The sequence below is a fragment of the Falco biarmicus genome, chromosome 14, assembly GCF_023638135.1.
Source record: "Falco biarmicus isolate bFalBia1 chromosome 14, bFalBia1.pri, whole genome shotgun sequence".
In the NCBI taxonomy this organism is placed as follows: Eukaryota; Metazoa; Chordata; class Aves; order Falconiformes; family Falconidae; genus Falco; species Falco biarmicus.
The window spans coordinates 15,388,275-15,400,721 of record NC_079301.1 but is presented as its reverse complement, the minus strand read 5'-3'; the positions used below and the strand labels follow the sequence as shown (position 1 = coordinate 15,400,721).

At 46.1% G+C, this 12,447-nt stretch overlaps 1 protein-coding gene across 1 annotated transcript in view; it reads right to left on the bottom strand.

The window, feature by feature from the left end:
• PASD1 (PAS domain containing repressor 1) overlaps positions 1 to 12,447 on the bottom strand; it is a 113,102-nt gene that overhangs the window by 57,230 nt on the left and 43,425 nt on the right. The gene's annotated exons all lie outside the window — the stretch shown is intronic.

The window sequence follows — 12,447 nt, the reverse complement described above, 5'->3', positions numbered from 1 at the left end:
GGGGCACTGGCTGGTGCCACAGCTGGGGGGGATCTGGGGGACCGCGGGGCTTGGGGCACCGCGTGGGTCCTGCCAGCAGCTGCATGATGTCATCCCCTTCCCAAACCGAGTGCGCTCGCTCTTACCAACAAGTTAGGGCTTTTTTGGTGGGTATTTTGCAGGGGTTTGTGTTTCCCTCCCCCCACCCCTTCAACTCCTCTTGGAAAACTGCTCCTCAACCTGTGCGATGCTGGGAGCTCCGCTCCTCCCAGGAGTGTGTGGCTGCCCAGTAGCCCCTTCCCACAGCTGGCATACCTGACCCCTGGCTTTTCTTGCTCAGCCAAAATTCCTGTTCCTCTCCCAGCCTTTGCTGTGCCGGAGAAAGGGGCAGGCAGGCAGCCTGCCTGCATGGCCAGGTCCCCCGCATGTGCCACTGTCCTGAAGCATGGGGGACAAAAAGAGAACCAAAAAGGGGACAGTGGACAAAAAGCTTCACTATGAGGTTTTTAATATAAACCCAATGTCACTAAGGAATGGGAAGTGACATTGTTACAGCAATAACCCTGAAGAACATTGGCTGTTATTGATGAAGACAAGAGAAAGGGCACCTTCGCATGGAGTTAGTATTTCTCATTTTCTTTCTTATCAGAGGCAGAGCAAATAGTGTGGCTGTGCTGACTGCCACAAGTGGCAAATCTCATTTTCCCACTCAGTGGATTTTTGAGGCACTCAGCCTCATCACATAGCAACCCTTCCCTTGTTCATGTGGGGAAAGTCCTTCTTGCCCTCTTTCAGGCAAGGTACAAATAAGTATTGAATGCCACCTTTCTCTCCTTTTTCACTTGAGTTAAGGTCTGTCTCTGCAGGCTGCAATGCAGCCCTGTCACCCGAGTGATGGTCACAGAGAGGATGCCCTCGCCCACATACATGGGCACGCAGATGCACATTTGGGGAGTTAGCTCAGGAGCACAGAGACCACACTCTGCAGCTGAAGCACTTAAGTTTACGCACCCATGGACAGATGCTGTGGGCAGCACAGGCAGGATGTGACCCCAGAGGGGCTGAGGCAGGTTTCCCCCGGGGCACCAAGTGCCACAGTCATTGCCCTGAGCTGTGCTGGAACTGCCCAACCAGGTCTGCACCTGGGACACTTCCATGGCCACCCCCATCCTGCAAGCCCAGCAGGCACAGCAAACAGCATCAACACTCTCTTCTAATAACGCAAAACACTCAGAAATACCACTTTACATGTTAATTGCAATAACATCATTTTCTAAGCAGAAACCGTGTTTTATTTGAAGTGTTTCAACTAATTCCCCTGCAGCTGCTGGCAGGTAGAGACAGCAGGCTGGGCAAATGCAGGGGCCACTCCTCCCATAGCAATGCTTAAAGTTTTCATGTCGATGACTTTAATTACCTCGTTTAGAGAACACACACTCCACTAAGATCCTTTCAAAAGTTAAAAAAGAAGGGGAAATGGGCACTTCTGACACGACAAAACTCACGCATTTCTCAGCGAGCTGCAGCACTAGGCAGCTTTGGCTGTACTCTGCAATGGTTGGCGTAACCTCAGATTTGCTTATATTATTAGTTTTTAACAACGCTGTGTTGCAAAGACATGCCAGCAGCAATAAAACCAAAAGAGAACTGGTTTTGGCCAGAGAGTAAGAACAGCAAAGAATATAAATACATATCTGTGTGTGTGTGTGTGTGCGCCAGGAAGTGTTTGCATTGCACAGCGCTGAGTCGAGAACCAGCCCCAGTACAGGACCAGGCACCTCAGCCTCGTCTCACTCCAGAGCGTGCCCAGAAATTCAACACGATGTTCTCGCTTTTCAACCAGCACTAACCGTGAGTCTTGGAATAACACAAACCAAAAGGAAAGGGAAGACTAGCACCAACAAAGTAGAAAAAATACCTTTGCTTTGATCCGAAGAGGCTGGCCCTGCGTGGGTTTCGCTGTGGCTGTGGGACGCGGCAGCGAGCAGAGGGTTTAAGCGGTGGAGCCCACCCAGCAGCTGCCATGAGAGTGTGTGGACAAGGCTGGCGCCAGCCCCGTTCCCAGCGCTGCCCAGGGCAGGGACACGACGTTCATTGTCGGTGCTATTGCACAACACTGTTGCCTTGACACTGTGTCAGTAAAGATTTTAAACTGCCTCTTTATTAGTCATCCTCAGTTCATTTTAATTGTGCCTGATAAACAGGGCCATTTAACTTTTGTGTTCTAGCGTACGTACTTATCTTGCGTATTTATATCACCTACGAGACTTTCAGTCTTTTCCTGCAGCATCGGTAGATGCAGAGGACCGCGCAGGCCTTGCCATCACAGCCTGCTGGTGTTCCCAGCTGTTCCCTTGCTGCATTTTCAGACCTCTGCTCTCCCAGTGTGGAGATCCCCACAGGTCCTTGATCCTGGCGCTGAGAATGCTCAGGCAGAGGCTTAGGTTAATGCATGAGAACCAGTAAGAAGGGATAGGCTGATTGAAACACACGTTTAATTTTTTTTTGGGATCAAGTGCTGTAGGTGTGTGCTTAACACCACAGGACTCACTTTGATCTTCTCCAAGGACAGAATTTTCTGTGGATTAAATTCTTGCCTCTGAATGATGGTATTGCTTATTTAACAAAATCAAAGTTGAGAGATGAATAAATAATTATTGGATTTAACCTAAAGAATGTAGTTGAAGTTGCTGGAATGTTTTAGTCACATTTACTTGCAACATAAAAATTTACTGCCCAAGAGTCTGCCTATGCAAAGCTCTGTCCCTGCAACTCCTTATCCATTCTTATGTTTGTGAATTCCAAAGTTTCCCTGAAAACTCCTGGAAATAGCAGAGCTTTTTCTTTCTGAGGTATTATGACCTTCCCTCATCCCAAACACTCGCTACGCTTGCGCTGGGAAGAAGGAAGCGCGCTTTGGCCAGATACAACTGCCACCTGTAAGAGAACGGCAGGCAGGCTTCCCACAGCTTCCCCGGCACCGCCGAGCACTGCTGGCATCGCTGCTGTGCTGCCGGGACTGTTTGCTTGGAGCTCACATCTCTGCTTCAAGCAACGCCCCACAGTTATTAGAGTCCTTCTCCCTGTGCAGATGCATCTGTTCTCTGGGATTATATAGTTTCAGCTTTGTTTTCCCCCTTTAAAAAGACTCAGAAATAAAATTCAGGTTTGCACTACAACCATGTGAGAAGATGGGTAAAATCCCATTCTCATTTAAGTTCAGAAAAAGGAACGGAAACTCCATTAAAGGCAGAGCAAAACCCACATTTACTCCAGTGTGAACAGGATTTCCCCCTTAGCATAAAATCTTCATCCCTGTGGGCTGGAAGGAGCTACTTGCTTCCTACCTAGCATCTTTGAGCACCACATTGAATCTTTATGCAACTGCTTAAAAGTATTAGAAATATAAATGAGTTAATCACCATTTATGACAAAATTCCACCTAAGCTTTTGAGAACCAACTGGAATATTTTCATTTCCATCATCCAGCACCTTATTTTGTAGAAAATTATTTAAGACTGCTCTTGTAGAGGCAAGATTGGTATCCAAATTTTGTGTGCATCTAGGGCCCTGTTATTTCCTTTTGCTGGAGTAATAGCATGGCCTGATAAACGCATTGATTTGAAAAGCTGACAGGGGCCCAAGTCAGAGATCTGGCCAGGAAAAAGGAGTAAAAGAATACTTTTAATGTGGCTGATCATACGTTCCACAATAATTATTATTTTTATAAAGGAAAAAGTGTTCTCTCTTAACTGCAGTAAAATATTCTTTGGTAAGTATTCTTGTGATCTGTTATTCTGCCTGACTCAAAGAAGTAGGGAAAAAAAGACTTGCACAAACAAGAATATGGGTACCTTCTTCTGCCTGTATCCTTCCATGAGAGCATACACTGAGTCTAAGGCTCTTTGACCGCATTTTAGCTTGATCCCACATGATAATGTACCTATGAATTAATTTTCTTTGATGCTGGATTCCTATCTTCTGGAGACTGTGCTGAAGACAAATTCAGGCTGCTGCATTTAAATATGGGTTAAGTGGGCACAGGCAATAATCACCTCTGGTTAGTATAATCAGCTACTGAGGGGCTTTATGAACAGAGATATAAAACAGAAACTTAATAATAATTATGCTAAAGGCCCAGATCCCCCTGAATTCAGCAGTCAGAGGATAAATGGGCAGAAGGAGCACCACCGGACAATGGCAACAGCTGTAGCGTCACCCGTGGACGAAGCACAGAAGAACAGGCAAGTCAGTGCAAAATGACTGTCCATCATCTGCAAGTGCATCCTTCCTAATAAATCACAGTTGTTACTAATTAGCACATTATAGCCACCTTCATAAACATGGATGTTTCCTATTAATACTTCTGCTGATGCTGAGCTTCATTCATACAAGGCAGTAACGCTTTAAAGCTTCTCCCTGGTATTTGCCCATTCTTAGTTACTTGATCCCACACGTGGCTGTTCGGAATTCTGCGGGTCAGCTATTCCTTGCACTGAAAAGCTTCTACTTGTCCTTTCTGGCTTTTTCCCAGAGCTGCAGCAACACTAACATTGTCACCTGATGGAGTTTTCAACGTCGTGAGTTAGAGCCACAATGTCTGACTGCAAGACAAGAAGCAACGTGCTCCTGGCCAACCATGGTAGAGAGAAAGCTGTCCTTGTCACCTGGTCTTCCTACTATAGCCCAGGGCCTGACCAGACCCCCGAGCTGCACAGGGTGACAAAGGACACGAGCTGGGAGGGTGCAGCAGGCTGTGCTGGGACCTGGGACAGGAGCTGCCTCCACCTGTAGGCACCATCCTGGCTGCCTCCCAGCTACTGCCATTCCTCTCCCTTGCTCTGCCAGGACTGGTCTGCAGCCAGAGGGCTCCCAACTACATCCTAATCTCCTTTGGAAACTGGGTAACTGGGACGGAGAGTGGCATTAGGCTGGCTGTGACCTGAAGGCCCCAGCACCGCAGTTCCATGCCCCGCTCACCCTCCACGCAGCCTTGCTGGTGGGGAGCCCTTCCTCTGCAAACCCGCGGGCAACGGGGTGCTGAGGGAACCTGTTGCCTGATTTTACTTTGTAAGGAAAGTAAAATCTTCCTCTTCAGGGCACAGTGACCAGCGCAGTCCTTCCCCAGCTCTGCAGCTTTGTACAAGACATCAATATCAAGACCACTGAAGACCACGGAAGGATGCAGTAGAAAGCAGACGGGGGCCTTTACATTTAGAAGACTGCGGGGTTGGCAGTCTCGCCAACCTGATTAGCAAAGGCTGAAAAAACAATACGTCTGTGTCTGTGTATTTATCTGATACCATGCAAACTCACTCACCGCAACAGTTGCATGTACTTAACCCCCGAGGAACTACACCAGGTGTAGTTTGACAGTCAATCAGATTATAAATGTCAAGCGGTGGCTTCTTCAGCACAAGCTGTGCTGGTGGTTCTTTAGAAAAAAATGAGCAGCCTGAGATTGTATCAAGGGACAGCTGTTAGCACAAGGCAGACACTAAAAAGGACAGGAGCCCAGAGCACAACCCCCAGGGCACAGATCTCCAAACACCTCCCTGAATGGTCTTTTAGGATACACAGGAAGGAAAATGTGTGTCCTTGGTCCCAAGTGCACCGAAGTCAATAGGGTTTGTGGGTAACTTCCACTGTTTTTCTTCTGTCTTTTTTGAAAACACAGAAACCTTCTAAATAAATTCATAAATGCGTAAAACAAGGGGCCTGGTATTCAACCGAGATTTTACCCTGGGAGTAGGATGGACTGAAAGCGTCATGTGTTGCAGATGCTCTGCTCATACCTAAACAAAAGCAAGTTAAAACGCAAGTCTGCAAGACTATCACACTGATAATCGAAGTACCACTAAATGATACTGAAATGTGTGGAAAAATATTCAGAAATGTGTGGGATGTTACTGCACTCTCTCTACTTACAGAAATGCACATGGTTTTTCTGGGCACAGGGGAGGTGCTGAACACCATCAATGAATTGACTGTGATGCTAAAAACCAGTATTACGTGACAGATGTAGTCTAAAAGCAGTGTTGCAAAAAGCCAGTCCTAATAAGTGGAAACAAACCCCGACTGACCTGGTGAAATTGGTTTCTATTATGCAGCTATAAGTGACTGATCATATTTCTGCGTGCCTGCAGAAAACGAGTATGCAAGACAGTTGGAATTTCCTCATCTAAACAGAAATACCAAGATCAGCTTTGGTCAGGGCTTTGAACGAGGGGCTGGGACTGGAGAGAGGAGCTGTCTGGTGAATGCACTTGCCATGAAACTCAGGACACATTTTGCAGAAGCAGGATCTGTGGGAAATTGATTGGATTTTTTTCCTTTGAACAGTTTGTCTCTTTTCTTGGCTGGTCCACTCCACATCACGAAACCCCCTCTGCCTTCTTACCCCAGGGGAGCATCCACCTTCTGTTGCAAGCCAAGCAGCACTTTCCCAGTACATTTGCGAGCAGCCAGATGAACCCAAGGAGGTTTTTGGTTTGGGCTGGGTTTTTTGTTTGTTTGGGGTTTTGTTTTGGGGTTTTGGTTTGTTTGTGGGGTTATTATTTTTTTAGGTTTTTTGTTTTGTTTTTTTTTTTTTCAGAAAAATGGTTCCTAGTTGCTTTGCACTAACCAACTTCTGTCAAGTTGCAGTGTTTCTCACAGATGTCATCTACCTTCGTACCCAATTTTGCCTTCAGCAAGGTACACAAACAACATGGTTCTGCAGAGCAGAGCCCAGGGCTTCTCAGAGCACCACAAACCACTGTTTAGGAAAATGCTAGCTCACAAGAAATTTCTTTTCATTAAAGCGAAAGACTGTCCTGCTTTGGAGCATTATTGCTATTATGGTGACATCTTCTAATTCCCCCCAGTTTCCATCCCCTCCTTATCCATTTAATACATCTGCCACCTGCCCTTAACACTGGTGGTGGTGCTAGTTTGCAGAATAACAAGTCACTTCAACTAAGGAAAAACAAGACAGAGAGACTCCAAAAATAAAAAAAAAACCAAAGCACATTGTTTCCTGTAGAGCTTCAGTGCTTTCACTTGCAGAACTTGGGTTGACCTGCATTAGACAGCACTTGCACAAAGCGCTACAAAACCAGCACTCACTGCGGCTTTGCTGCATCATCATCATCATCTCCTTCAGTTAATTCAGACACCATGCAGTAGTATGTTCGCGGTGCAGATAGTGTCACTCGCGTAGCAACTAGTGGGTGAATCATAACGAAACTATGAAGAGGAAACATCACAAACGGAAGGAAAAGCTTGCTTTTCAGTGGAGTGTTTCATCTACAGAAGGGTGCTCGAGTTAAGGATGCTGGTGAGAGAATGAACTTGTGCCCTGGTCAGTTAATGCAGTTTTTTTATGCAGTTATTTACTGGTTCTGTTGCTATGGGGAATACGAATACTTGCCATGACAACTGCAGCAGAGCATGGTGCACAATCCACTTCACACAGAGCATCTTCTTAAGGAACTGCTCCCATGCATACATCCTAAAAAATCCTGTGTCCTTGAGAGCAATTCTGTGTGGGTTTTCAGGCAGAGTGATTAATTCTTCTGCATTTTTCAGCAGAATATGGCCTGGTGTCTAATATTAGTTATTATTGGTTCTTACATAGCCCTTTCAGTATTACATCTAAAAGTACTTTGCAAAGATAATCCTTACAAAAAAAACCCCCAAAACTCTGCTTTTTTTACAAATGAGCAATTTAGGCAAAAAATTTCACAGGGCCCCACAGCACGGCAGAATAAGGACTGGCATTTGCACCCATGTCGCTTGGGCCAGCGCGTTAGGGTAACAGGAGCATGGCTTCCATGGCAACAGGGTGGGATGATCCGATGAACTCTGCAGCCAAAATCTGCACCATCAGGGCAGACTGGCTGCTGGGGAAGACTTCAGTGAGCTCTGGGCATCCGCACCTCTGATAATACAGGAGCAGCACCCCACAGCGCTCTCCCTTGCTCCCTGGTTTGTGGTGTACCCGGGTGACTGCAGGCTCCCGACTGCTGGATGCTGTGGGCAGGCTTGGGGATGGAGGGCACTCCCTGTGTCAGCCAGCGCGCTGCTGGGAAAGAATTACACGCCCTGTAACATTTTGTTCCAGAAGATGTTTCTGGAAACATCCTTCCCCATTCGCAAGGAGGGGTTACGCATGCTGCTGCTGATCCGAGTTGCGCACATTGAAATAAAGCACGCTTTGTCCTTGTTTTGTTCACCCTGGTCAACCCGCAGCTCCAAACCCGCTGCAAGCCCACGTGTCGCTTTGGCAGACAGGCTGCCCGCTGCCGAACCACGTGCTGCTCGCTGGGGCAGAGACCCAGTGCTCCTGGGCAGGCATGGGCTGCGAGCTGTGCCAACCAACTCCGCCGAGCCAGGGGGCTGGCTGGCACTCCTTTGGTAAGATGAACTCATGGAAGCCCTGTCCTGCCTTGACCATTAGCGGAACATGGAGTTTTCCAAGTTATTTGCCTTAAAACAATTTCTGGAGCAGGAAAAAAAACCCAAACCCAATAAATTGTGATCAAGAGTTATGAGTAACCTGGAACACAAAGAATGTGCTCAGAGTAAATATGTGGCTGAGAAAACCATTACCAACCCAGACGATAATCATTCTGGCTGTTTACCTCTTAACCTTGCCAGACATGTTCCAAAGTGCATAAGTGACATCTCTCCTTTATCACAAGGTTTAGCCTAGAGGGAAAGTCTCTCTTTTAGTCACCGACGTTAACCATGTTGCTTTTGGCATTGGATCTATTTCCCAACTTTAAAAAACAGCATTGACAACTTTTTTCCACTGTTTAATTTGTGTAGTCACAGTAATTAAATATGAATCTTCAAACATTGCTTGACATATTGCGGATTTATCATCAGTGAAACAGTCTTCTGCACATTTCCATAATTGCTGCTGTTCAGAACAAAATGGCTATGTACTGAAAGACTGACAATTTTCTTCTTTTGGTTAACTTCTCATTTGTTTGCCCTCTTGGCAGTGCTGTATGGCAGTTTCATTTCATAATTAAATTATTTTCCATTGCATATGGAGGCAATAGTTTACTTTCCAAATTTTTTCTTTCCTTTTTTTTTTTTTATTTTACATTGTTTCTTCAGATGTAGAGTACAATATGTACTGCAAGGAGCCAACACATCCTTTAACAGCATCTTATGAAACACCATTCATGCGCTGCCTCAGCTGAGTAACAGAGAAATATAAATCGCATAGATATTTCATTTGAATATAGTGGCCTTGATAGCCAAGAACGAATTTTGCCCAACTGGTGGCTTTAACCCTTCATGCTTCTTGGGTGGTAAATTTTGCAAAGAGTTTACAGTGACTTCAGGCCTTAGTTCAGATAGAAGGGTTGGGTTTTTTCCATCTCCATGCTGAGCACTTTTACATACCGACTGCCCACCATCTCTGCGTGCTCTCTTAGAAAGGACAAAGACTTACGTTCCCTGGACAGGTCAGTTTTACGGTGAAGAGGAAAGATGAAAGGAAAAGTAATTTCGGGGGACCCATAAACTCTGGCAGGAGCAGCCTGTGTGATTTCCATATCTCAGAGAGTGCCGGGGTGAAGTGCTCTCCATCCCAACTCCCCAAGCAGGCAGTTGACTAAATTCTACCTGTCCGTCCATCGTGCTGTTACACAAGCTGTCTTAATAGTCTCTGCTTAACTGTTCACATGTTTGTATCTGCTCAGAAACCCTTCTGGCTGTCTTCCTTTCAGTAAATAAGTATGTAGCTTCTTGTGAACAAAGCCTTATCAGATTGAACAAGCCTCTTGGGAACATCTGAGGTATGAGAACTAGAACAAAAAAACTGCAGGCAGGTTGAAATACTTAAAGTGATAAGAAGCCCCCAATGAATTTTTTCACTGAAAATCAGGATTTCATTCTAGGGGCCAGGTTACCTTTGCTCCCTATTAAAGATGAGAAAGGAAGACGCCGTTCCTGTTGTGTGTGCCTTTTGTAAACCCCCAGCAAGCACAGCTGGCAGTGGCACACCACCCTGCTAGTTCTGGGTGCTCTCAGGTGAGCCCCAGCATTCCTCAACACATCTGGTGGATGGTGCTGTGAGCCCAGGTGCCTCCAGGGATAGTGGTGGGACTAAAGGAGAAGAGGGGTTAAAAACATGCCCGTGGTGTTAGGAGAGAGCAAGGAGTTTTGCCCAGCCATGATTAAGCACAAGCTCTCAGCTGCCTGCCCCGGTGTGCCCAGCACCACCGCTGGTGCCTGTGCTGGAGCCAGAGCTCCTGGTCCCAGCAGCCCTGCAGCTCCTGCCCTCCTGGGGGGATAACACAGCACGTGGTCTCGTGAGGCTCCTGCCCGACTCATCACACATCTCAGCGTGTCATCACAGCCCTTGAGAGCAGGGAGAGCAGCTCTTAATTTCACAGGAGTCAGATCAGTCCTTTTCTTTGAAAAGCAGCTTTCATCACAGATTAGTGACTGTGAGATCATGGCTTTTTTCTTTCTTTCCTTTTTTTTTTTTTTTTTCTTTTTAATCTTCAGGCTTCAGTACACAAGGTTAGAGTCACAACCTGTGGTGGGGATGGGCAAGCCTCAACTTTTCAACAGGTGTCCTCTAAAAGGACCTACAGCCTGAGGGACTGAACTGATTGACTTAGTAATTTCCTGCTTGCCAAGGCAAGTCACACTGTCCACATGGACATCAGGCACTTTTGCTATCACTGATCAAAACACACTGGGGCCAGAGAGCAATGAAATGATCTCTTGAGGAACATGTCCCACTCCTCCCTCCATGAGGACACTGCAGATCTTCCCATGCATGGCCAACATTCAGCTGCACGTTTCTATTTCAGGTCTCAGCTTCTGGAGCTGGCTGGAGCGGTTGATCGGCTTACCTACTGTCTTGCTTGAACGAGGGCAAGCTGGCTGTGACCCAACCCAGATAAGTCTAAGGTTGTGCTGACAGGCTGGGGAAGAGAGGGAGCTGGGACAACTTCTGTTCTCTGTGAGGATAGTTTGATTTTTATTGCTCAGATTTTTGGACTCAGGGACCTCAGTGGACCAGCTTCTGCCCTGCCAATTATAAGAAGAACCAAGGCTGGTCTTGCTTTTTGGGGGCTGGTTTTCTGGATCAGAAGGTGGAGCCCACTCATTTGAACATGGGATTTTCCTATACAAAGTCATCTTGAGAGTGGGCTTCAAATGTCCACACCACCCTCATAACTACATCTGCACCAGGAATGATGCAAGCTTTCCTTTGACCAGGTAGAAGCAGCAGCCTGAATGCACAGCTTCCCCTGTTCACAAAGGCTGCAGCATTGAGGGACTGCACAATAAATGAAAATAAGAGGCAACAGCATTTTAATCCTGTGTACAGGGTGCTGGAAATGTGGATATCCACAGGACAGACTTCATCCCGAGGCTGACTGGCAGAGCTGAGGCATCCAAGGTAGTGTTTATTTGTCATCCTTGGAAGAGTAGTTTTCTCCTTTATGCAGCCTTTCTGCTGCTCGCAACTACAAAGGGACTTAATGGCTCTGTATTGGGACCTTTCCTTATCCAGATGACTGTAAGCAAATGAATATTTTGATTGATCTAATAGACAAGAGCCCAGATGCAATGCTAGAAACAAATACCGAATTTTTGACGGAGCAAAACTGCTTAGGTGCGGCTCACTGCCTCCTGGTGATGGCTCATTTGAGCGTGACCTCTAAGACTGAGGAGAGTTGCCTTGGAGAGCTTTTTGGAATCATACAAACTGTTGACTAGTAAAGGTGAGACATTAAACTTTGCGTAAGTCTGACACTTGTAAAAATAAAGCTAAACAACCAGGTGGTATTTTTTTCATTCCAAAACTGGTATTGCTTACGCTTCCCAGAGGAATTGGAAAGGTGTCCCCTTCTTCACGAAGTCTGGCAGGGAAAGAATTTCCTCGTATTTTCTGAAAATCCTCTCAGAATGGTAATAGAAGAGACCTTTGCTCCTGTGTCCTCATAAAACACATAATGGGCAAAATTTTAAAGGGAACTAAGCCTTTGTGAATATCTATTCCCTTCTCTAACAAGTGCAGGGATGATAACTGCATACGACAAAGCAGCACACTCTTTTAGGCTACCTTGCATGTTGGAGCACTGGGTTTAATTTTTTGGGACTGCAGGACCTGAGCTGTATTTTTAGAATAGCTTGGAAGGTATAACTGAGATTTCCAGCCAGGCGTATGACTGCATTTTGTGTGCAATTTACAAATGGGAGAAATTAGAACCATCGCCTTCAACTGAACAAAAAGACAACAGAAATCTTCAGGCAGAATTCTCTTCTCAGATCTACCCACGCAGCACACGGGGATGGCAAAGAAAGGCATCCTCTGTGCCGCTTGCAGAGAGAATGCAGCATGAAAACAGATGCCCAAAGCACATAAATTAGAAGAATATATTTAGCCTAGAAGTGTTTGGGGCTGAGAAGTGATCGTGCAAAATACAAGGTTTTTTGCCAGCATTTTTT